At 35.3% G+C, this 24,968-nt stretch overlaps 1 protein-coding gene across 12 annotated transcripts in view; it reads right to left on the bottom strand.

The window, feature by feature from the left end:
* The window catches only part of Syt7 (Synaptotagmin 7), a 174,167-nt gene that overhangs the window by 49,661 nt on the left and 99,538 nt on the right, over positions 1 to 24,968 (bottom strand). For 2 of the 12 annotated variants that reach the window (XM_077403926.1, XM_077403916.1), the window contains exon 1: positions 3,934 to 4,261. The exons of the other annotated variants lie outside the window; for them this stretch is intronic. The gene's annotated coding sequence lies outside the window, so the exon portion shown is untranslated. Of the gene's footprint in view, positions 1 to 3,933; positions 4,262 to 24,968 lie in introns of those variants that run through there. 12 annotated transcript variants of the gene reach the window in all.

A 24,968-nucleotide genomic window follows, 5' to 3' on the forward strand; every position in this document is an offset into this window, starting at 1 on the left:
AAAATTCGTAAGAAAGTTCAGTCAAAAGTTAAGTCATGAATATACGTTCTAAATTCCGTATCCCTTTCAGTAGCTTTTCAATTGCAAGAATTTCCTATTTGGCAAATCACAAACGGTTCACAAGCGAGAAAGTGCAACTATGTGTAAAACGAATCGACATAGCTGTGGTTAAGCAACCGTATGTATGTTTGTGAAAGGCACCGCGTTATACATCAAAGTCACTAAGAGACGACAATTTAATCACAACTTATTATTGATGTAGCTTTAAGTGCCAATAATAAAAAACTTCTGCTTAAAGTGAGAAAAGGTGGATTATTTTCATCGATTGATTTCCGTAAATTTAGCGTTACGGTATTTCTAGTCGCAAACTATATACTGCCATAAAAGAAAATAATTGAAAGGAGAAGAAGAAGGATGAACTAGAGAACCAGCATCTGCGGGAGCTTTTTAAACGCTTATGCAAATTCGCATCGCGGATTTCACTGCGCACTTTCCTGTCGAGTAAGGATCTACTATAAGCAGCGATAAACGCCTGATGCGTTTCTATCCGATTAGGAGATGAAATACCGCGTTATACTTTTGATTAAGGAGAACCTTGATCGTCTCGAGTAATAAATTTTTCAAACAAACGCGCCTGGAATCTCTACTTTATAGTATTACAAGGTCCGTTTTATATATACTCGTTCAACAAATTTACGACAATAATTATTATCCAATTTTATATCTCACGTACTCGCATCTCTCATGGATGCTTGAAGCAATAGCCATAAATTTTACGCAGGAAAGGGAACAAAACTTGCTCGCGCAAATATAAGTCGCTATACGCTAAGAATAAAATTCTTTTCAAACCCACATCACACGATTAATCTCGTTAATCATTTCTATCTTCTCTATTCTTCCAATTTTGAATTACAACGCACATATTCGAACGGCCTTTGACAAATTTTGTGATATTATTCGTAATAAGGGTTTTAAAAAAAGAGATATCTCGTATCGCGGAGCGATATGCTATTGTCTCTGTAATGAAATTTCAGCAAGAAAAGGACGGAGGGAGAACTGCACGATTTACCACACGTGGCGGGTATTTTTTCGACGTAATTATATCAGTTGCTAAAAAATTCAACATCGTTATCGAGAAAGTGCCCTTACCGTGCAACGTATTAGCGACAGTAATTGTCGTTACCAATATCATTAGACGTCAACGGGAAAAGTTTAATGTTTTAAAAATTCCTCTAAAGCGAAACAACGAACGGAGCGCGACTTGCGCGAGCGCGCGCGTGTTGCGCTTCGCAGCTTTATTCGAATGAGAAAATGGAATTTCAAACGAGGCACTCCAAACTACTCCGGCCTTTCAGTACTTCAGCAAAGCAAAGTAAGATTTACTGCTTTCGTAAAATAAGATAAAGCACGGGGATACTCCGTTATACAACACGAAGTAAGCATCGCAAGTTTTCTCTACGATACGCGACCTAATCCCTTATAGATGTAGGCGCTTCTCATACATAAATTAACGTATAAGGATCTTTCTGCTTTCTCCACTCGGTTGTAGAAAACGACAAATTCCGAATTTGTGTAATGTTGCAGAAAATAAATCGCTCGGAATAGCCTTTCATTAATGAGCTACTCAAGAAAAAATTATTATAAAGACATTTTTTAAAAGTTAAGTATATTGATTGAATCTATATAAAATAGTGCCACTCTCGTTTCGTAATCGACTTGATTTAACGAAAGGAAGTGCAAGCTTCTATCTCTTTTTCCAAGTGATTTCGTATATCAACATTTATGTGTAACGCTTAATGATGTTTATGAACTTTGGATTAAATTAAGCATAGTCTGTACATTTATTCGTTGCAGCTTTCTCTCAGTACATCCAACCGGGTTAATTATCTCGGTCTACAGCGTAGGCGTCGAACTCTGGCGTTAACCTCCGCGATTACTACTTTCGAGTAGTAAGAAAGTTCACGCCAATTGAGTGACCGATCTGCAATGGATGCAGGCGATTGATTAATTATGCACGCGACTACGCAAAAGGGACGTAAAAGAGACCTTACTTCTTTACACGAAACTGCGAAAGTTAGCCGTAACTCGTTAATGAACTAAAACTTTAATCATCCCGTTACCGCAAATGTTGCACAAAAAGTAATACTGCGGATGAATAGCAACGCAGAACTGTTTTGCGAAGTTCGTTATATGCGACCGACTTGTCATAAATGCGTGTTTGTTACATTTACGCCAATTATTGGCTTTATGTGAATCGTTATTTAAAATTTAATAGTAAAATATTTCAATATGTTACAGTAAAAATTATATATTGCGACAACTTTGTATAGTTTATATAGCATACTTATACACTTTTTTGAATATGTAAATATTATTACATCTTCATACTTTCTTTTATTTTAATTGCATTCTTGCGACAATATCTAATGTAATTCATATCTCGATTGATAAATTTCGTATTGTAAAATGTACTTCAATTTTAAAAACTTTTAAATTATTTAAAAAAAAATTTTTTTTTATAAGTATATTTGAAAATTAATCTACCGTCTCTCAATGTGTTGAGGCGTAAAATCTATCACTTGTCGCAAAGTTTTAGCAAATTATATTAAATAAATTGTAGATATTACGTCAACATCCAGAGATGTTTTAATCAGAATAACATTGGCGGCGGCCTCAATTAATCATTCAATTAATCATAACATGTCGGCCCTCCCCACAAGAGTCATCGTCGCTCCGCGTCTTAGGGTAATAACGCAACAATTAAGGGGCGAATATACGCGTCCCGTTTCGCCGCCAGATTTCCCAGCACCGTTTGCTTATCGGAGCCGCTCTCGTTAGTTTTACCTGTCGCGGACTTACGTCGAGGCTCTCATTAGCTAGTCGAATGAAGGTGCGTTAACGCTCGCGCCGGAAGTCGAGGGGGTGCCCGAGGGACCCCGAGCGTGTGGCTCGGCAAGGGCGCGTTTTACGTCGGCCGCCATTTACGTGGCGTGTGGCAGAAAGACATCTAGGCGTGTAGAGGTGGCTGGCGGTGGGAAAATCCTTCGCGCGATGACGAGGACGACGAGGACGACAACGACGACGACGGGCTCGCGTGCTCAGCGTCGGCGTAGTGAGACTCTCTCACCGGCGAAACACCCCTGACCCACCTGTTACTATCGGCAGTCTATCTGACCATGCGAGAAAGCAAGAGAGAGAGAGAGAGTGAGAGAGAGAGAGAGAGAGAGAGAAAAGGGGTAAAAAAAGCAACGTGAAATCGCGCCGCGCCTCTCGTTCCACGTACTCTCTCGTGCGTGACCTTTGTGACCACAGCGGAAAATACTTGCGACGTCGACCTGAGAGAAAATAACACGTTGTTTGTAATAACAAGCACCTTCTCTCTCTATTTTTCTCTTCCTGCCTCCCTTTCTCGCCGTATACCTGCCACCCCGAATTTGCATATACGTTTCTCCTCCCACCTCGTAATTCGCGGGCCATAAAGATGTCCGCGCCAGCTCGGGCACGAGACGCGACGCGACGCGAGCGAACCCCCATTTTCTACCTTCGCGTCGTATTCCAGTTAAGAGCACCCCCGTCAAGAACACTTCCAAGACGTTTTGCCTAACGAAAAATACATATCTCCACGATTTCGATATATTTTCATTAATATCGGGAAACAAAATACGTTTCCTTCGATCGTCAGACAAATTTTGAACATCAGACGAACATCGTTCGTTCTTATCTATTTCAGAATGATTATCATTGTGTGTTTAATTTCGATTAAGAGTATTAACAAGCATGTCGGCCGATCGCCCTACGAGTCGCACGCGCGCCGATCGCCGAAAATCGGCCCTTCGGCGATTAATTCGTCGAGAGCGACGCGTCGCAGGTAGATCACAGAGCCCCCTCCCGCGGGAAAGAGCGAGGTGGGTCCGCGAGGGACCCCCGTTGTACCTTATCACCGATTGCGTTCCTCACGGGCATGGTGTTTTCACAGCGTCGCATCGCGGCGTCGCACCGATTACCGTCGGGCTGACCGTTGGCACGGCCCGCGAGCGTCGTACTTGCGCGCGATTGCTCCACGATCCGGCGTAACGGCCGTAACGGAGGCAGGGCCCGGCGCGGCGGCGAAACACGCCACGCATATCACAGTAGAACGTGCCCGGCTCGTGTCAGACGAGCGCGCGTCCTGTTGCGCTTGGCGAGCGTACGACGGCGGCGCGGGCGGCGCGCGAGTGAGGTCGCTTCGGCCTGACCGTAACGGAGTCGCATCACTGACTGAGGCTTTCCTCCTCGTGCGCCGGGACCCCTTTTCCACCCCCTAAGCTGGGGTTGCAACGCGTCGATCCTCGGGGCTGGAGCTTTCGATACGTTGGCGCCACCTTGCTGCTCGCGAAAGAAATCTCGACCATAGTCAAAGGGAGCCGCGATGATTGAGATGAGAGGACGACCCCGAGGGTCTACAAAGGATGGAAGGTTAATGCTTGAACGTGAGAGTGATTTCACGAATCGTAAAACTTTTGTTTTAAAGAATGACCTCCCGTAGTCCCTCAAATAAAACACAACCCTGAAATTGTTGTAACGTCTAACGCTTTTTTTAGACAAAGAATTCTTATGTGCTTTGTCTCAAAATACTTCAAATTCTGAGCGAATTGGTTCCGAAGATAATAAAATTATTATAGAAATCGAGAAATTTTCAAATTTTAAATGAGTAAGATGTTCAAGTACTACCAAAAGTTCCAAATATAGAATAATGGAGAATATTATTATAGTCGTTTGTAAATAAAATTATTATACTTAAGCAATTAGTTATCTTCATCTAAAATATTGAAATATTTTTAAAATACCTAGTGCTATTACTTATAATTATAATCTTTTTTAATAGAAATTACTTTACTTAAATTATCTTTAGTAAAAATAAAGAAATATTGAAATAGTTCAACAGTAAAATATTATTTATAATTATAACCCTTTTCAATAAAAACGATTGCATTTAAGTTATCTTTAGCTGAAAATAAAAACATGTTAAAGTATTTTCAGAGAAAAATATTATTTAGAATTATAATTTTTAAAAAATAAAAGCTATTATGTATTCAAGCAAAGTTATCTTTATCTAAATATAAAATAATGAAGTATTTCTAAAGTAGAATATTATTTGTAATTATAATCTTCAATTAAAACTATTATACTTGAGCAAAGTTATTTTCAAGTAAAGACATAGATAAAATCAGATTTACATAAGCTGTACATGTGTATTCTTCAAGTTATCCCATTGCATATATGTATATACATAATAATATACAGTAATATGTAACAATAATGTAACAATAATGCATGAGTATCGTTATAATTCTAAAATATGGATCCTAAGCATCTTAAATTACATCGTATTCCCCGTCAAGTCCGTTTATATTCAGAAAAGCATATACCTATTATTATGAAAATATCATAAAAGCTTCAAGGCATGGAATATTCTGGAGATAAGGTGGAACGACCGAAAATTTGATCGACGTCCCGAAGAATCATCCTTATGCCTGCGCGATTCACCAATGCAGTGTATTGCAATCCAACGTGGCTTATATGCCAAAGGCACTATATGAAATTCACTTTAAACGTTCCATAATTCACGTCAGATTTGAGCACAGAATCCTATTTATAATTTTATTGCCATGTATTTTGATATATATACATATTTTATAATATATTTAAATATTGAATGTGCGTGTTGAATTTTTGATTTTGCAAATGTTTTTCGTGTTACGCAGTATGTAAAAATATAAACAGGATTCTATTCTGTATTCAGAATATATAGATTGTCCAAAATCGGCTTAACGCACATTAAAGAATTTATATAAAAAGTATTTTCAAGTAAGTATTAACTTACAATTATAACAAACAATACGAAAAACATAATACAAGCTAATTGGAAAAATAGCTGTTCTTGTGTGTTTTCGAAACAAACATCAAATTTTCCAGATATACGATATTCATTCGAAGCCATGTAATTTTTATATCGACAGCTATATACTATATAACTAACACCCGAACACATCTGTATTAAAATACGTAACTTTCCTGTATTTTCTTTTTTCACTTTTTTAACTGTCATCACGCTCCGTATTTTCATAAAATTCATACGCAAACTCGCGTCAGGTCAATGCAATCTTTCTCCGTAAAGTCCAAAAATTAAAACGGTTGTTATATTGTATATGAACGTCCACCAAACATCCCGTGGAACCAGTCCGCAGAATCGCGTACTCGAAAAAAAAGCGAGCTTTTTAGGTAAAACGTAGAAAATACGAAACGCATCAGAAAATACAAAATGTACGATCTTGAGAAAATATAGTGCGCGAATTAGAAAGGTTTTCGCAACATAACGCGATATGATTTGTCATCGTTCTCCCCCCCCCCCCGTTTGCCTGTCGGATCACCTGTCTCTTTGCAACGGATCAAGATCAGAGACAAGAAGTTACTTGGAAGCCGCCCTCGTTTATTGTCATACTGAAATTTGAGGCAGCGAGGTATCAGTGGCCGCAAGCGGCGCATCATTATGTAGCGTGGAAAAGAGAGAGAAAAATGTCGATTGCGAAAATGTCAATCGTTGAGAACTTTGAAAAAAAAAATTCACAGTTGAACTTTCTACGCTCGTAGGCGAGCGGGATTTACTCTTTAAACCGTGTACATGTATTTTAAACAGATAAACAAAGATGAGAATAATTTATACATGGTAACATCATTGCTGTTTGCTTTAGGATTATTAATCACAGCATGACTGCGCTTTATGCGGAAATATTATAATACGGTTTACATGCGGAGATCTCTCTTGGCCGAGAAGAATGTTTAAAGTCAACATATAATGCATCTAGCGGTTGAAACGTTTCTAATTTTAAACGTGGCTGTCTGTCTGACATTACACATATTCGACGAGTGAATGAGTGAGTGAGTGAGTGAGCGAGCTCCCTTCCTTTCGGTAGATAAAATTGAGAAGCAGACGGGGCTACCCTTGTCGTTCCAAATGTACGACGAGAATACGCACTATTGTTCGCTTTTCACACGTCAAATAGCTGATTCGCTAATTCACAATGGAACACATTTCCGACACTGTATTTCAACTAATATATTAGATTTAAATGTGCACTATAAGACTTCTTTTATTTTCAAAGAGCACATTCAGAAGATGTACACGGCATTCAAAATATTCTCTGGATGGCATTTCAAAATTATATCATTTAACACATAATAATGATGAAAACTTCCAAATAATTTGAAATTAATTTCGATTTTTTTATTGGTTACTGTTGACTGTTACGGTTATCATTTGGGAACGTCCAAAATCCAAAATTTAATGTAAAGCTTTTCATGACAATATTCTATGTACGAATTTTATATGTTAAGTAATTTTATTTGCTGTATGCTATGTGAGAAACATTTCTAAAAATCAAAGTGCATAAAATTTATAAAATATATATCAGAAAAAATATTATACACATAAAAAAACAGCGTACAAAATTATAAACTAAATTCTATCTTGAATTCCAACGTAAAAGTTGCAGGTGGGTCTAAAAGACTTTAGAAGTTCAGAAAGTACAGCAATATTCGATCTAACAAGCTGCATATAAAATCTTGTACGTCTTGCGCCTTTTAATTCTGATGCGCTTTTCAAAAAATTCTTGAGCGTTCTTTACTTCTTGCAAATTAATGCTCGTGTCAAGTGGAATCCACTTACCTAACGAGTCGCGAAAGTTATAACGACAGGCCATTAAAATGATCGAACTTGTACCTAACTTGACAGGACACATGTTGTCATCACGCTGATGACGTCGCTGAGACGGCATTCCCGTCTCGCGGAATAACGGTATATCGTTCATCCCGCCGCGCCTTTCAACATTTGGCTACATCCCGCACACGAATTCCCCGCTACTCAAGGTCGTCCATTATTCCGCGGACAATCGATGCGACGAAAGTCGCTGGGTATTGGACAGTCCCCCTTCGCCGTGAGAGCAGGGTATAGAAAGGTCGTGGACGCCGACCGTGAAATGAGAAAACGGCGGAACTCCAGTTTTAGTTTTTAATTTTGGATGCTGCGTAGATTTCTGCGGCTATTTCCACGAGATATTTGGGTCACGTTTAGCAGAGCGACATATTCGATCTTCACACGATATCTTCATATTTATCTGCAGACTTATGTACATTTATTTTAACGCCGCTGCTGAGCAACGACTTTTCGACGTAAATAAAACGTCAGTGTTCTGTAGATAAATATCTTGCACCGTAATGCTGAATAAGCGAGTTTCAGCGCACTTATTATGACAGCTATATTAAGCGCAGTATTATTATAATAGTGATGAAGGAATAGGTCTAAAGCTCGGATCTGGTAAAAAAGACATAATACGAATTATGGAATCTATTGTCACTTTGATACTTTTTATTCTGATATATTTTATATCAGAAAATTTATTTTTAGTTTATCAGAATTGGCAAAATCTGGTAAATTATTTCTCAGCAACATTTGAAAGATGCGATATCCTTTGATGTTAAAGTAAGATTTTAATTCAGTGATTATTTGAATGTTAAAGAATGTTAAAAATTCTTTTTATTTATAATTTATAAAACAACTATACACACACAGCATGCTAATTAATAGCGCTCTGCTCGCGCCAGAAAGCAATATATCGGTTCATTTATAGTAATTTCAATTTATTAATTACACTTCCGAGCGCCAACAAACAAGTTTATTTTACTTCTAGCGACATATTTATCTTGCAATCGATTCGCACGTACACGCATATATATATATATATATATATATATATATATATATATATATATATATATAATTTCTAATTTAATCATTCTATTATTATTATTATTATTATTGGTATTATTATTGTTATCGTTATCGTGTATTATCAATTATTATTACTCGTCATTCGTTACTTTTATTGCTATATAATGACATTATACATAAAAAATGGTATAAATTGTAATAATGTATACTCTATATTCGTAAACGAGAAACTCGTTATTGACCTAAACATATAAAAGATTCCGCAAAAAAGAGTTTCGCAATATTATCCGTTGCTTCTCTATCACGAATACTATTATTTGTTCGATCACTTGTTGCTCTAAAAACGCGTCGCGACATCGGTTCAAATTGATGTTATCACCTAACCTGTTCGTGTTCTCGATCATATCACAAGAGTTGCTGGAACATTGCTTGAGGAACATTATCGGTTATGACGGACGATGGCAGCTCTATATTTCAGTTCAGTGCAGGGTTTACCGACTATATGTGGTACGCAAGAACCATTCTAATTTACCGACAGACGAGCGTCCATGGTTGCTGTACGCCATACTAAACCAAGCTCCACATTTTATAGTAACCAATATAACAACAATAGCAATAATAATGAATTTTGCAGCAAATAATATATCAATTCTTCAGGGTTTATTTTTTGAACTATTCCAATTCTCGAATTGCCATTTTTTTCTTCAATTATACTCAACGCTGTTCTCTTAATTGATGGTCCTAATATGTCGACAGAGCGAGTCTTTCTCTCGCAGGTGTCGGTATTTAACATAATAATCACTTTTTTCTTCGTATCCACTCTGTTGCTTCTCAGTATTCGTATATGAATTGAAAACAATAGTAGGGAGGTATTTTCAACGGACGTTGTCGTTAATTAGAGGATTATTTGTACCTGAGAGGCAACCTATGCGTGATAACAAACAATGCTGTCCGCTAATTCAAATTGCATTACTAATCATCCGGAGAATAACCAGCAGTATGATTTTTGAAACCGCGCGAGCATAACGAGCGCTCTTTGCTTAATTAAATCCCTGAGGATGCACAACGTTGCTCGTGTCCGTCCTTTGTACGTAAAGCGAGAAGCACGCACTTCTGCACAACGCATAATGCGTAAGCATAAGAAAATTGATTGGTCTATTTCCTTATCAATTTTCTTATGCTTATGGATTATGCGTTGTGCAAAAGTCTGTGTTTCCCGCTTAAGGCAATATTTAAACTAATTATATTGCCTGCGGCGAATCCGTCCGAGATCAATCATTATCGAACAACAAGTTTTCACAGACAACATACGCGATGTTCCATATGACTGTGCGCCACATTATAACAAGCTTGTAAGCTGAGCTCGATGTCTCATTTTGTTTCTTCAACGGATTCTACGTCGAGATCCTTCCTTAGCGAAAACAGTGAATTTCAGTTTTGACACCTAAAACTTCCAAATGCGATTTCTTGAGAAACACTCGCCTAAATGGAATAAAAAATAGAATTATAAATAGAATTTAAAAACCTGTTTAAAAACATGTTCAGGTATCAATTGACTCCTAATGCTATTGAAGACATTAACGTAGCCACCCTAATCAAAGGATTAAAGCAACGTAATTGAATTTATCATAATTGCACAATTTTCTTAACAACAAAGTTGATGTGTTTTGGTATATTTCGCACAAATCAGTCGGTTGCAAAAAAAAAGAGGGTAAAAAGTATCGTTGATTCTCACGGGATATATAATTACATAACAATATAAATATCCAATTATACATAATTTTTAGAAATTATCTCATTTCCGTTGTTAGATTCCTTAAGTGTCGTTAGTCTCTCAAAATTTTCATATATATATAAATGCAAGTTTTACTACGCTGCGACGTGACTGACAATTGTTTTAGTGTTTCCGAAACTTTTCTTAAATAAAAGACATAAATTCAAGTTTACGCGAGGAAATCTCGAGTCCACGTTAAATAGGTCGAAAGATCTACAGACGAAGATGGACCAGTAAATCTATAGGACACCCCGTACATATTCGTAGAAGCAATACAGTTTCGTCGAGAGCACCGAGTTACGATGACAAAAACGTTCGTCCAATGGAAACCTATATATACATGCTCCAAACTTGTTTGCTGTAGAAACGGACATAACTGGGTCCTAGATAGGAAGCTTTTGACTTATGTGCAACGATCGAACCAATTCTTCGGAATGCCATAACTCGGTAACAAACCATGCGTAATTTCTTGGCGAAAGGGAGTGAAACTCGTGTCGTACAAAACAAAAACGAAAAGAATAATGCGAAGAAAACGTACCTCCTACGCGAATCCATATACCGTCGAACTTCGCGTATCAAATTCGAATTTATGTCTTTTACTTGAAAAAAATTTCGAGCAAACTAAAATAATTATTAACAGTTACGCTACAGTGTACTGAAACAAATACAGTAGTATTTGTGTCACAAATATTTAAGTGCCAACGTCTACAAGTAAAATGTTAATATTTCACATTTTTAGTGCAATTAATGTTAGAATGTCTACGATTCGGCAATTTGTAATTTCGATCTTTTGCGATAATGGAATTGTTTATTTGAGAAAAAAAATATTTCAAAACTCTTGATAAAATCAATCAGTGAATATTCAGCATTCTGACGATTGAAAATTCATAGCATTTCGAAATTGCGTACATACCGCTCTCAAAATAAACGGCTGAATAATAATTTACAGCCGCAAACTGCAGCTCCAATTAATAATGAGAGTATAACAGATACATATCATCAGCAATGGTGTATAGTGTGACGTCCTCTGATGGCTATAAATTATAAACCCGTAAAATATTATAGAGATATGTATTAAAATTGTATATACATTCGCATGCTGCAGCACGCATGATTTTAAAATCTTCGTGCATAATTATGAAAAATTTTATTTTATGTGAAAAGTTTCATCTAGAAAAGTAGGACATCGAATACAGTTATAAATATATAATTTCGTCATTACTTTGCAATTATCATTGTGTTTCATAATTCTAATCTCAATTTCCTCGTAATTTATCAGCCTAAAAATATAATTTTAACTTAGAATATAAATTTCCCTGCTATTCTCTGATAAGAGGATTAAGGTTTAAAATTATTGGTGGATCTTCTTTGAAATTGCATGGCAAAGTTTTGCTTTATAAAATTTATCGAACAACAGAGAATGGGTAGAAAGAGAGAGAAGGAGAGAACGAAAGAGAAACGAGGGCTACATCTGTTGGTTCCGTCTCGCCAGGAGAATGTGTATTTTCCCTCTTGATATCGGCCCGGATCCTTTACCAAGAGCAGCCCTTCGTCCCGTTTCTGATTGTTAATCATCGACCCTGCATCCGTAATGGAAGCATACTTAGCATACTAATGGAAATGGATCACGAATGAACGAAAACATCACACATTACGAGTTCGAAAATGGAATAAATCCGATCGGAAACCATTCCGAAAAGTTTCACAATATGTATACCCTCTGCTCGAAGCTAAGCTCGGTACTTTCAACTGAAACCATTAAAAATAGCTACTGTCCTCATAAAATTTGTAATAATAGCTGTAAAAATAGATACTTAAATAAATGTTGTTTGTTGAAAGAAACGACAGTGCTTCTCCATACAATGTACGACTGCAATGTGTATGTCGCACATGTGTAGGTATATAAGAAAAAGGAATTCAATATTTACACGTATAGTAATTGTAACGCGGTATTGATCGCGTCAGTTTTCTTTCCTACGTATAAACGGGATTCTAAAAAAAGGTAAAACTCGCAAACATCTATCTTCATATACACGTGTGCCCCTTGTCATTCACAAGGCTTATCACAAATCGCAACATCGTCGGTAAAGCGCTACGTCGACGCCGTCGTATCAATCGAATGCGCTTCTCTCTTGCCCTCCTGTCGCGCTGCTAATCATCAGGACGGGGTATACGAGAAAGGACGAGGACGTAAAAAAAATAGGGAGAAACAATTTATTTCCATCGTCCTGTTTTTTTCCCGCCAAGAGAAACGCTATATTTACTCGGGATCCCAAGCACCTGATGCGTGTTTCTAGACGCGACACGTGAACTTTATCACATGAGTCTCTTCAAGGTGGGTACCGCGATTTTACAGCCAGACCACGGCGGGAATGAGAAACGATGGTGCGCGGAGATTTATCTCGACTGCATTATCTTCTAAACACGATAAAAAAAAGAAGGGAATAAGGGCGGAGGAACATTACGTAAAACTCTTTATCGGCGAATAATTTATCGCCTCTACAGCTGAGGCGATAATGCATGTTGTATAAAGGTGACGTTTATTTTTAAACGGCTGCGTTGACCGATTACGCGGAAGCAAAGGATTATGCGGAACCATAGATCCCTTCAAGTCAATAAGAAGTAGTCGGCCATAAAGCAGAATTAATCGCGTCACGCGAGAGCATGCGTTCGTGTCTTATCGAGTGGTTAGTCACTTCGACATGCCGTCGCGGAATTGTTTACTCCGTATAAATTTAATTATAAATTTATTCTCAGAATCTCTCTCTCTCTCTCTCTCTTTCTCTCTAATAAAAAATACACGCACAAAGACAGATAGTCGAGAATATATTTTTTCTTTACTTGCAATATGCAAGTTTCAAACTAATTCAGTCTCGTGACTTTTAGTTAGAAAAATAAACAGAAATAAAAAAAATCGCAGATTTTTATAGCAAAATTATCGATTTCACGTTTAATAAATGCTCGATATTTTGTAAACAAATAAAGAAATGTACAACATGTACACGATATAATTGAAAATATAAGTAATAATATATAAGATTATATTAATCAGTCTTTTTTCCTTTATTTTTTATAAGTAGAAAAAATCTTAAAACTGTCACGTAGAAAAATTTCACTTCATATTGCACAAACGACAAATAATGATGTGTCTGAATTCAACGCATATTACTGACGTAAAATGCTTAGATATATGTACAGTGTGACGTAAACGACGAAATAAAACGTAGAAAATTGCGTCGAGTAATTGAACTTTTTAGCTATTTTGCGTTTTCACTCTTTTACTCCACAGACCTTCAACGTAATTACTGCAATCCACATACGCTATCATTTTAATAACTTTAAGACAAAAATTGAATCTTTCAAAATTATTTTGCACTGGTTTAAAATTAAAGAAATAGCATAAATATCTATATAATTTATTGGTTATAAGTTATCTTAAATACTGCTGAATAACGAACATTAAATTAATATTTAAACTCGCAAACGTATCTGACCACAATTTTTAAATGTTTATAATCACATATTAGAAAATCGCGAGTAAAATATTTTCCATAATCTTCTCAAATACTACTACGCGAGAACTTCTTTTTTACTCAATATTTCAAATGTATATTTTATATAATCAAATATCAAATCTAAAACAATAACTATCGAAAATTTATATTGCCGTGTATCATTTTGAACTTATTTTACTACTCTCGGATATATATGTTATATGTTTCAAAAGATATAAGTAGAGAAAAAAACTAATAATGATTAACAAATTTATATTTAGAGCCGCAAAAGCAAATATCCTACAATCAAATTCTCACTGAAAAGATCAACTGATGAAAGAGAGAGAGAGAGAGAGAGAGAACTCGTCGAAAAATTTTAATAAATAAATCTTAGTACATTTTATATTCGTGATTGTGCAACCGCGCAATACGGTCGGCATAGAAATGCTCCTCTTATTCGAGTAGGGATGTCAGTTTTGTTTTTCTTTTTTTATGATATGGTAATGTAATTTTGCGGAGAAGAACTCGTCGAGCGATAGCTATAACTACACGTACCAACAAGCAAGATGTTCGCGAATGCCTCCGAGCACGTATTTTTATGCTGGCTGAGAAAATATGTACGACACTCTACTCAAAACCGTAAAACCGGTCGAATTTTCATGTTAAGTAAATGCCAAGCGCCTTATGAGCGCTATGTAACCCAGAAGCATGCTGATGGTCGCGCAGCAACAATTTGTAATTTCATTACTGCGCCCTTCCCATATCTTTTTCCTCCTTTCATTAGAGCACTTTGCATTCAAGTATCGAACACCGCGTTATTACGTATTTTGCTACATAGCGAACGATACCTACAGCATTTCGCGGATCATTTCATGTATGAATAGAACACACATTTGACGTTGAACGCGGACAAGCGCGGGTCGCCTTAAATTTAAAGCCATTTTGCGGCTGCAGTGGTAGGCAGGCAGAGTATAAAACGGTGGGATTAGATTTAGAGCCATTTTGCGGCCGGGTAGGCAGAGTATAAAACGGCGGGATGTATATCGAAAGAAGCCGGCGCGCACGTCTTCTTTTTATTCCTTAAATATTAACGCGGTACAAAAAACGTAACACAATTTCTGCGTGCGTAGCTCTCCGATAAAATCGCAATTATCTGAAGAGCACGTGTAATAATATATTCGTGTAATATAATACACAAAAAATAAGAATATTCTTGATTTGAAATATTCTTGATATTTGATTCGAGCTTGATTTGAATATTCTTGATCTTTAATTTCAACGTATAGAAATCTTGAAATGAGATTATATTGCGTTAAATGAAGAAAACTTGCTTGAATAAAGTCATTTTACGTAATTCGAGCAAAAAAATTAAAATAAAAAATTAAAATTCTCATAAGATTGTATATCGTTGCGTATATATATACGAGACACAATAAACACGTTAATTTGAGTATATAAGTTTTGATTTGACACTTCTTTTTTTCTATGTATCGCTGAACGTATAAATAATCTACTTCGCTATCGCTATATGTATAAATGTATACATATACGGCGATTTTCTACATTTTATGGATACAAACACACTCTCTCAAAATCGTCCAAAGAATGATTTAGAACGCTCGAAAATCGAGGGGAAACCCTAGTCTTCGTTGTCACGTTTGCATTACTGAATAGAATGCTGAGGAATATTACTATGGAATTTCATGATAAATAATTCAGAGTCTAGAATGCCAGTTGGATCAGAGTTTGCAAATATATCTTTATATATATATATATATATATATCTATAGAAATACTGTTTCCGTTCTACCAAAACCGCGACGAATACAAGATTTACAATGAATAAAGCGCGCAGAGAGGAAGAGAAATATCGACGAAACAATAGACGTCGCCTCAGAAAATTACAGTCAATATTTCGTATCGTTACGTCGTACCCATATCGTCGGACGAATATTGATCAGGGAAACTTTGAAATTCGTGCTTCTTACACCTGAGACGCTATCGGGGTGTTCGATTACTTGATATAAACTAACAATGGAAACTCACGCGATACAACGGTGACAAAGGGATATATAAGATGGCCGGGATCAATTGTAACGAGAAACAATCGTATAATACTCACGACAATGTTCGAACCCTTTCCTACTATACAACACGCTCGAGAATAAGCGGAATTAAATTTTGCAGACAGTAATGTAAGTGAAACTTCTTTAAAGATGTACAAAATCGCGACACGATTCTACAACAAATAGCTCAAAATTTCGCTAAGATCCCAAAAGGTATACATCAGAACGTAAAAGCGCAACGCGCCAGGGATCAATACTCTGTTCAGTTAAAATTATTAGGATTACATAAAGAATATATTCTAAATCGATTTAGAGCAATAAACTCTGCTCTTTACTAGGTCGTTTTAAATGTGTTCGTCGCTTAATTACACACGACAGCCAGCTCCATTACACGATGTGGTGGTTCAAAATGGTTTGGAGTAAAGCGTAAAAAATTTATTCATTTTTAGCCACAGAATTTTCAATTTTATTCGTATAATCCGAATACGTTAAATAAAACGTTGCAGCAGTTTTCATTTAAAATTTCATGATTCTCGACCAAGGAAATCAATTTGCAATAAACGAAATACTCCGGAAATGTAACTTCAGTCATAAAGTAACATTTTGTATTGAAAAAAACCTCACTTTCCATTTATATAATGGAACAACTATAAAAATTACGTACTTCAAACATTAAACCCTCCAGAGAAATATTTTAAGCGAAATATCGTCGTTTACTTCGGATAAAGGATGGCGAAAGTACGTAGTATGTTCGCCAATAAACGACCCGCATGTTACGAGATTAGAAGCATTGCTGTTTGAATAGGTGCCACTGTTGGCGGTGAATGTGACCAACGAGATGTAGGCTAGTTCCATGGAGTTTATAACCGTTGTAGCGATTTATCGGGCAACGCGTGGTGATCATATAACCCAAAACAATTGCGAACTCGCAGGTGGCGTAAGGCACTTTTATATGACACATTTCGGATTCGAGCTTTTCGTGCGCTGGTTGCCGCGTCGAAGTCATTTCTAAATTTTTTAAATCGTCTACCATATAATTCATACAAATATCTATAAGCTGCGTAATACGCAGCATTTATGCTACTTTATATAGTTGGTCAAGTGCATAATACATCGCGACGTGAAATTAAAGACGAAAACGCACAGAACTATTCAGAATGCGAATACACTAATGTCTTTAATAATATAATTTATGAAAAAATAATGATGAAGAGAAATCTACGTTGCTTCTTAAATCCGAATCTTGTCCTCAATAATTTGTCGTATCTTGGTATAAAAGAATATATGCAATATTATTTTCAACGTGGAAGAAGGCAGTACTATATATGCATACAGTGATTTTCATAACTGGGCTAACAGTTATAAAAAAAGTGATAAAAGAAAATCTATCGCTGTTTAATATAATCTACCATTCTGATTAAATTTTTCCGAGTAATGCATATGAAAGATGCAATTGCATTTTTTAAATAAAATTATATACTTTTTTTTAGTATTAATTGATTCTTTTCATTATTCTCTGCGCATAAAAAATATTAGAATAACCGAAATAGGCTAATATCTTTGTGTGTAAGTTATTACATATTATATATAATATTATAAAATTATTTTTTAATATATTATATATAAACGCTAATATTAAACATTATATATATTGTATATATACATATATTCAATATCTATCAAAATATTTTAACCTTCCGATTACCTTCCTTACTCTAATACTTTTATGCGCGTAATAATGAGAAATATCGGTTACGCTAAAAAGTATATAATTTCATTTATTCTACCAAATATTTCTTTATCTTGACTTTAAAAAAGAAATAACCCAATTACTAGAATCATTTTGTGTAAAAGATATTTTAATGTTTGCAGTTGATGTTTATTTCAAGCTTTTACGATTAGCTTATTTCATACGAAGTAGGTAAATTTATTGACATGCGTGTCAATAAATTACACGTATACGAAATTTCGTGTATTACGTGTACAAGGTGTTTCATTATTTGTGCATTATTTTTCAACGGATTTTCTAGACAGCTCGATTTTAGCTAAAATATCGGGGAATAATTTTCGAGTTATGATCGAATAAAAAACGAATTGTGCAAATTGAACGTCAAAAAACAAATACCAAAATTATAATTCTCAATCAATTCTGGTAACGTTTACTTTAATAAGATTCTGATTTGTGTAATGACACGTGTCACAAGAATATAATATAATGCCACAAATTGGAGAACTGCGGTAAATAATAATTTCACTCTTTATTTAGGAGAAATCACTACACATTAATATAAACAAAATAAAATCTGCCGTTGAAAGATATAATGCAAGATAAATAGAACGCCCTACGTTGTGTTATATTATGCAATTATTATTAAAGATATGTATATAAACACTTTATATTTGAACGGCACGGTTGAGTTCCATTTTAATTAAACTCGGTTACGCAATAATCAAGCATTAACACAAATATAGGTATTGAGTGCGGTAGCTCGAAATGATTTATCTTATAATATGATGCATATACACGGTCTCGGTCTGTTTAAACAGAAACGGCAAAAAACCGATATCGATTTTATCCTGACGTTCATGTAATTCGATTTTGCGAAATATCGTGTCATTAATCTCTCCTATCAAATATTTATTTAATACGTGTCTAATGACACACATAACTTTTCGGAAAAAAAAGAGGTCGACATGCACTGAATTTAATACTATCTATTATTACGTGTCTATGCAGGCTCACATCGCGGATGTTTTCTCTTCTCAGATTCTACGTTGGAAATACATTTTTCATCGTGATCGGAAATTAATTAGCCCAGGTTACGGCAGATATATATATCGATAGAACCGATCAATATCAATATTCTCCGGCAGTTAGCGGGCGATAAATCAATTAGCGGATGAAAGTGCGCTTGGTGCAGAAGGTTCAAGCACGGTTGGAAGCGCAACACGAGTTACCACTCAATCGTCGGAAGAGCGAGTCACACGCAGCATTTGAGAAACTGACCGAAGAAAACGGCCGGAAGCGAGTCCCAAAAGGTATCGGCGAAGGAAATCGGAATCGTTTTCTCTCATGCGCAAGGAAACCCGAGGTTCAACGAGCAACTGCAACTGAAGGGCTGATAAGTTAATATCGAGCGATCAGAATACATGTCTGTCGGATTTAATTATCCGATTCACTGAATAAGCTAAAAGCAATAACAATATAGTACGTCAATCTACCTCCACTCGACTGTGCACAATATTATATTAGAATATCATGCTACATTAAAAGCTACATTATTAATGAGTATATAAGCTAATAACAGTTCCAAAATAATGCCACGGATCGGTTTCAACAATGATTTGATTTCTGCAGTTCTACATGAATCATCGTAATTTTTAAATAACATTCTTCCGTATATGTGAAGTACATGTATACCAACATTAATTCAAACTGGTGTTTCTCTGAGTTCTAAACATCCTCTTTTTTTTTCCTGGAACAAATTCGATGATTGCACCTACATAACGTGCGTAATTCATCGTCGTGCGCGATAACATCGTGCGGGCAGAATCTGGCACTACGCCAAAGTCCTATCTTCACAATACACACGGTAGGTAAAGCTGCGATAAAATTACTGATTTTCTGCGTGCGATTGTGCTGGGTACCCCAAGCGATAATTGAAAAAACGTATCGCTTAATATTATTATTAATGGAAATAGCTATGTGCGGACTACTATCGCTACTAATGAGAGTTAGAAGTTATATATAGATCTAACGCCTCGGGAAACTTCTTTCGCAGAAACTCGCTCGTTATTATTTGCCATTATTCTTGCATTTCACACTTGGACCAAAACATCGATATCCCCAAACTTTTCGTTCTAATTTCAATTGCGCGTATAAATGCATACATTCTTACTCGTTTACATTCTTCGTCTTTATTTTGAAACTGGTGCAAATTAAAAGGCAAAATCTAAAACTGTGGAATATTGCACTTATTAAAATATTATTTGAAAATTGATCATTTCTGTCTGCGCGTGCATATGTATGTATCTCGCTTGTGTCAATTTTATATTCAGTTTTGTAACTTGGAAATGACATTAAAATCACATTAATTCGTTGAAGTTGCCTTTGAATGGGCTACGATATATTTGATTTTCCCACATTATGTAAAAATGTTAATGTATATAATAATTGGATATTGGAGCAGAATAATAATATTGAACAATCCTTTTAATCCTTTAAAAGTTTAAATATTTAAATTCCTGTAAACGAAGATATTTTGACACATTAAAAAGAATATTTTTACACGATGGTTAAAAAATTATTATTTTGAAATAAGAACAAGTATTATATACGTGTTAAGAAAAAAATATACATGTATATGTACATACGTATCTACATATACAATAATAGACATGCATAAACGATGCTTAAAACGAGAAATAAATGTACGATGTTCTTTGCACGGTTACTGTTCATGTTTCGACATTTGGTTTAGCGATCGAGCTTCTATTTCAGTGTAATTTACAATGTATAAATTTCATGATAAATATACTTTTCCGTTATTCGATACAACGGTTACAGCCAACTACCCTGCTAATCCATATTTTAATTTCCTTTTAAGATCCCGCATTTGTTATTCCTACCCGGAGGTGGTAATTAAGCCCACGATGTTTACTGTAGACGTTAATGCATCGTGAAGTGCAAACATGCAAATAGATGCATATATGTATGATATGACACCAAGTTCAATCGTTTGTCAATTCAGTAAAAACGGGCACACATTTCACGCTCCTTTAATTACGCAAACTGAATGATTCGCACGACCGAGTAATTATAGTACGCGTCGATACATCATTACAAGAGTACGGGATGTACAAAATACGTGAATATAAATCAGCTCCGAGCTTTTGTTACAGATTTTACTAACTATATCGCTTCGGTATAAAACAGCCTTTACAGATTAAAACTGGGTCGTGAAATAATTCAAACGTATGTAATATTCTCTCTTTTTAGCAGAAGAGAAAGAAAAGATTGCGAATCAATAAATCTCAAAATATTTTCAAAGTGCAGTTGTGTTACGAAAAAAAAACGATAAGATGACACTCTTCTCGAGTTTCCAATCTGGTCTTTCAGCGCAAAAAACACGCTCAAATCCTTCTCCATTCAACTTCCGTAATTTTTCAGTTTTTAACATTAAGAGCCATGAATATAAGCCCACCCAACTTTGAAGATAAAAGTCGCGAAAAATAACCGCTACCTAAAAAGGTATCTCTAAAAAAACGTCACTATCACAACGCGGGTCCCCTCGTTCTTCACATCCGATGTGGAGAACATATCTTTTAATATACCTCGTCTTCCGTTCGGCCGCGTTAGGATCCGCTAAAATAATGTTACATTAAGCAAAGATCGATCGTGAAAAAAGTATACGCCAGAAGTTAATGGCAATTTTACGGGGACCTGGGTGTCCCCCTATCCTATCTCGGATATCTCGGATTAATTGCAATAACTCACCTACAGCGTAACGTACCAGCTCGCTCGTTTGTTCTATCACCCGAAAAGAGCGATAAATTCTCTCGGAGTGCACTTCCGTCTAATGCAAGCGCCGACGCACGCACCCCGGTAGTTTTATTTGTCCGTACGTTTAACCGCGACAAAGATATGGACGGTATGCCGACGGTATGACGGTGACACGAACATTATTATCCCTTCGCTCGCGAAATTCAACTTTATGCCACGTGCGGGAAGCCGTCTTAAAGTTTGGGACAATGTGAACGTGCCATTAGACCACTTGATTAAGTATTCCGCGGTTATAGTACAGAATTCCTGATACAAATATGTCCAATGTTCTAAATCACGTCGTATAATATCGCGCCAGAAATTCTACTTAAAGTTTCGAAAAATAATAATACTCGAGAGTACACACTTGACTGCTTATTATTATATATAAAAAAATAAACTATTTAATTTATATTTATAATATAAGTGTTTATACATATATAAACTTATATATATATATATATATATATATATATATAAACATCTCAAATATTACATTTAGAGCCTATTTATGCGCTTTACATATATTAACGTATGAAAATTCAGCTTACAGGAGCGATCGACCACTCACTAAAACTATTATTGATATTATAAAGTTTGAAATTTCTCAGAAATTTCGCATATATGAATCTGTTGTATGTTTTCAAAATGTACCATACATATATGAAACTCTCAAATGCACGTACAAGATAAATATTTGGTACAAAATAATAGAATGTTATTCATGCATTCCGCTACAAAAATATTGTCTGTAAATAAAAATATTGCTACATAATATATTCAATTTAAAGATTCCTATTACGAACTTTTATGTTCCTGTTCAAACAAATGTCACGTCGCCCGAATTTAACGTTCGTGTCGGATGTCAAATATCAAGGCAGTTTTCTTGCTCGTTTCCTTAAAGACTAGCGGATTATAAATATCCCGCGGTCATGCTATTTTTACAAAAAACGGAAGACAGCTTCACTTATCACTGGTCTCGTTTACCGCGAAATACACTGGACTTTTCGCAATCTCATCTACCGTGAAATATATCGAAACTGCACGCTCGTTACGTAGAAATAATTTCCTCCAGTAAAAAGGTCGGTACGTGAAGATATCCAATCGGAAATAGTGTAAATTGGCTTCATTCGTGCGATAATTTTTCAAATAAAGTTCCGCGCTTTCGAATCGGAGATACATAAATGTCGCAAAATGTCAGTCTTGCAATTAATTGTGGGATATACTGTCAAAAAGTCTTTAGTGGTCTCGCAAAATAAAATTGTCATGTTTTTAATGTGTTTGAAATACATTAAAATAATTTATAAATAATTTATTATATCATTTTATTATAATATATCTATAAATTAAATTTTCATAATATTATACACGTGATGTACGTATCAATATTTATATACGACATTAATATTACAGAAAGTACTTATTTTTTATTATTATTGTTGCATAACATAACATTTAAATAATAAACAAGAAATGCTAAAATCATTCCACAATTGTATTTCAAAAGCATTTATTAGTAAAATTGCGTTACGATATTTCCAGAATCGTAATGGAAATATCCCAGGCAGGATATTTCCAGAACTTAATTATTTAAAATCACTGTTGGATGAGATTTGATTGTGTCGAGATCAAGTAATATTCTCGTTGCGTTATATTCGAACATTATCTTAATGCAGATAGCAGATATAATCAATTTATATATCCCATTTTCTCGATTTCGACTTTCTTTTACATTATATTTACGAAAAACACCATTAGGTAGATTCGGTATTTTGTAACTTAGGGGTACGAAACAAACAAACGTAAGAAAGTGGCAGAAACGAGATCATGTTATGACGTGGGAAATTCGTGGCGTGTAATTCATCATACTTTTCTCGAATGTACATTGCACTCTGCAAAGAAGTTACGGAATAGGTACTTTAATCTAAGATGAGAGCTACAGGAAGACATCGAGCAGAAGTATAGCAACGCTATACTATATTTACTCCTCTCTCATAGATATAACGCGATATGCGGAAGTGGAAGATCAGATTATATGACGGAGTTTTCGGGTTGAGAAAATTTTAATTCCAGACTCTAACCACTTCGTTCGAGTAAAATATGCGCCGTCAATGTAATATAATAATATTCCCGTACTTTTATTTAAAAAATCTAAAATAATATTAATGCATATTAAATAATGTATTAAAATAAATACATGGTGTAAAATCAATTTCATACATATATTATATATAACGACAAGATTTTATTAGCCAATTAAATTTGAGTTATTGTTATTTTATCTTTTGTGAAAAACAATCTTTGAAACGCATATCGATATTAATCACGATATTGATAATAATCATTGTTCCTAAAAAAAAAATTAATTTGACGTTCCCCTAATATATACTTCATTTTCCGCGTTGGATCGTTCCCAATCCAGTTAATTACATCTCATCGAGTTGAGTAAATCTTTCCCCATGGCTAAGTATACTTTATGTTCTTATATAATGGTCGTTTATTTTGTTAAATCGCCTTCACGATCAATTATTGTTTCGTTGAAATGTAATTTTCTCACTTCTCTATAAAAGAAAAATGTTATATATAATATAATGTCTTTATTTGGCAGAAAAAATGTTATTCTAGAAAAAAATCACGAGAATTTCTTAACTAGCAGATTAAAAGCTATGATGAAGAAACAGTTTTTATGTCAAACAAAACCTACATGTTTTAATATCTAGAAATATCTTAATCTAATTGAATATTAATTTTAACAAATTCCTACAAACATTACACTTACATATATAATATTTAAATTCTAAATACTTTCTTTTTATAATAGTATAGAATGTTACATTATATTTCCGAGAATTTCGGAAAAGAAAAAGATTATGAAGGCCAAGATGTATCTCGGTAGTTTAGTTGTGTCACACAATTTCCAACTAGTCCAAGAAAACAACCCCCGGAATAAACGGATAAAAAGTTATCGATTTTGGAAAAGCGCGACGAGAGAGAGCACTTCAGAAACGAGTGCACGTAAACATTCATCCGGGATAACAATGCACAATCGTGTTTATCGTAAACCGTAACGCACACTTGCATTGATCGCAGACGATCGCGAAGCGTCGACAATCGCAAAATCACACAATAAGTATACCTACAAATATTACGTTGACACACGTATGCACAAGTAACGCACAATGCGTATGCAACACACGAGCCACATGCGACCCTTTATATACAAGTTGGGTTTATTAGAGCTGCGAGGACCAATGGATGGGGGACACATGATGCGAGGACACATGAAAAATGCATTACAACGTATACGCACATTGTGCGACATTAC

The sequence above is a fragment of the Temnothorax americanus genome, unplaced genomic scaffold (genome assembly GCF_048541705.1).
Source record: "Temnothorax americanus isolate GAGA-0224 unplaced genomic scaffold, ASM4854170v1 Scaffold1, whole genome shotgun sequence".
Taxonomy (NCBI): Eukaryota; Metazoa; Arthropoda; class Insecta; order Hymenoptera; family Formicidae; genus Temnothorax; species Temnothorax americanus.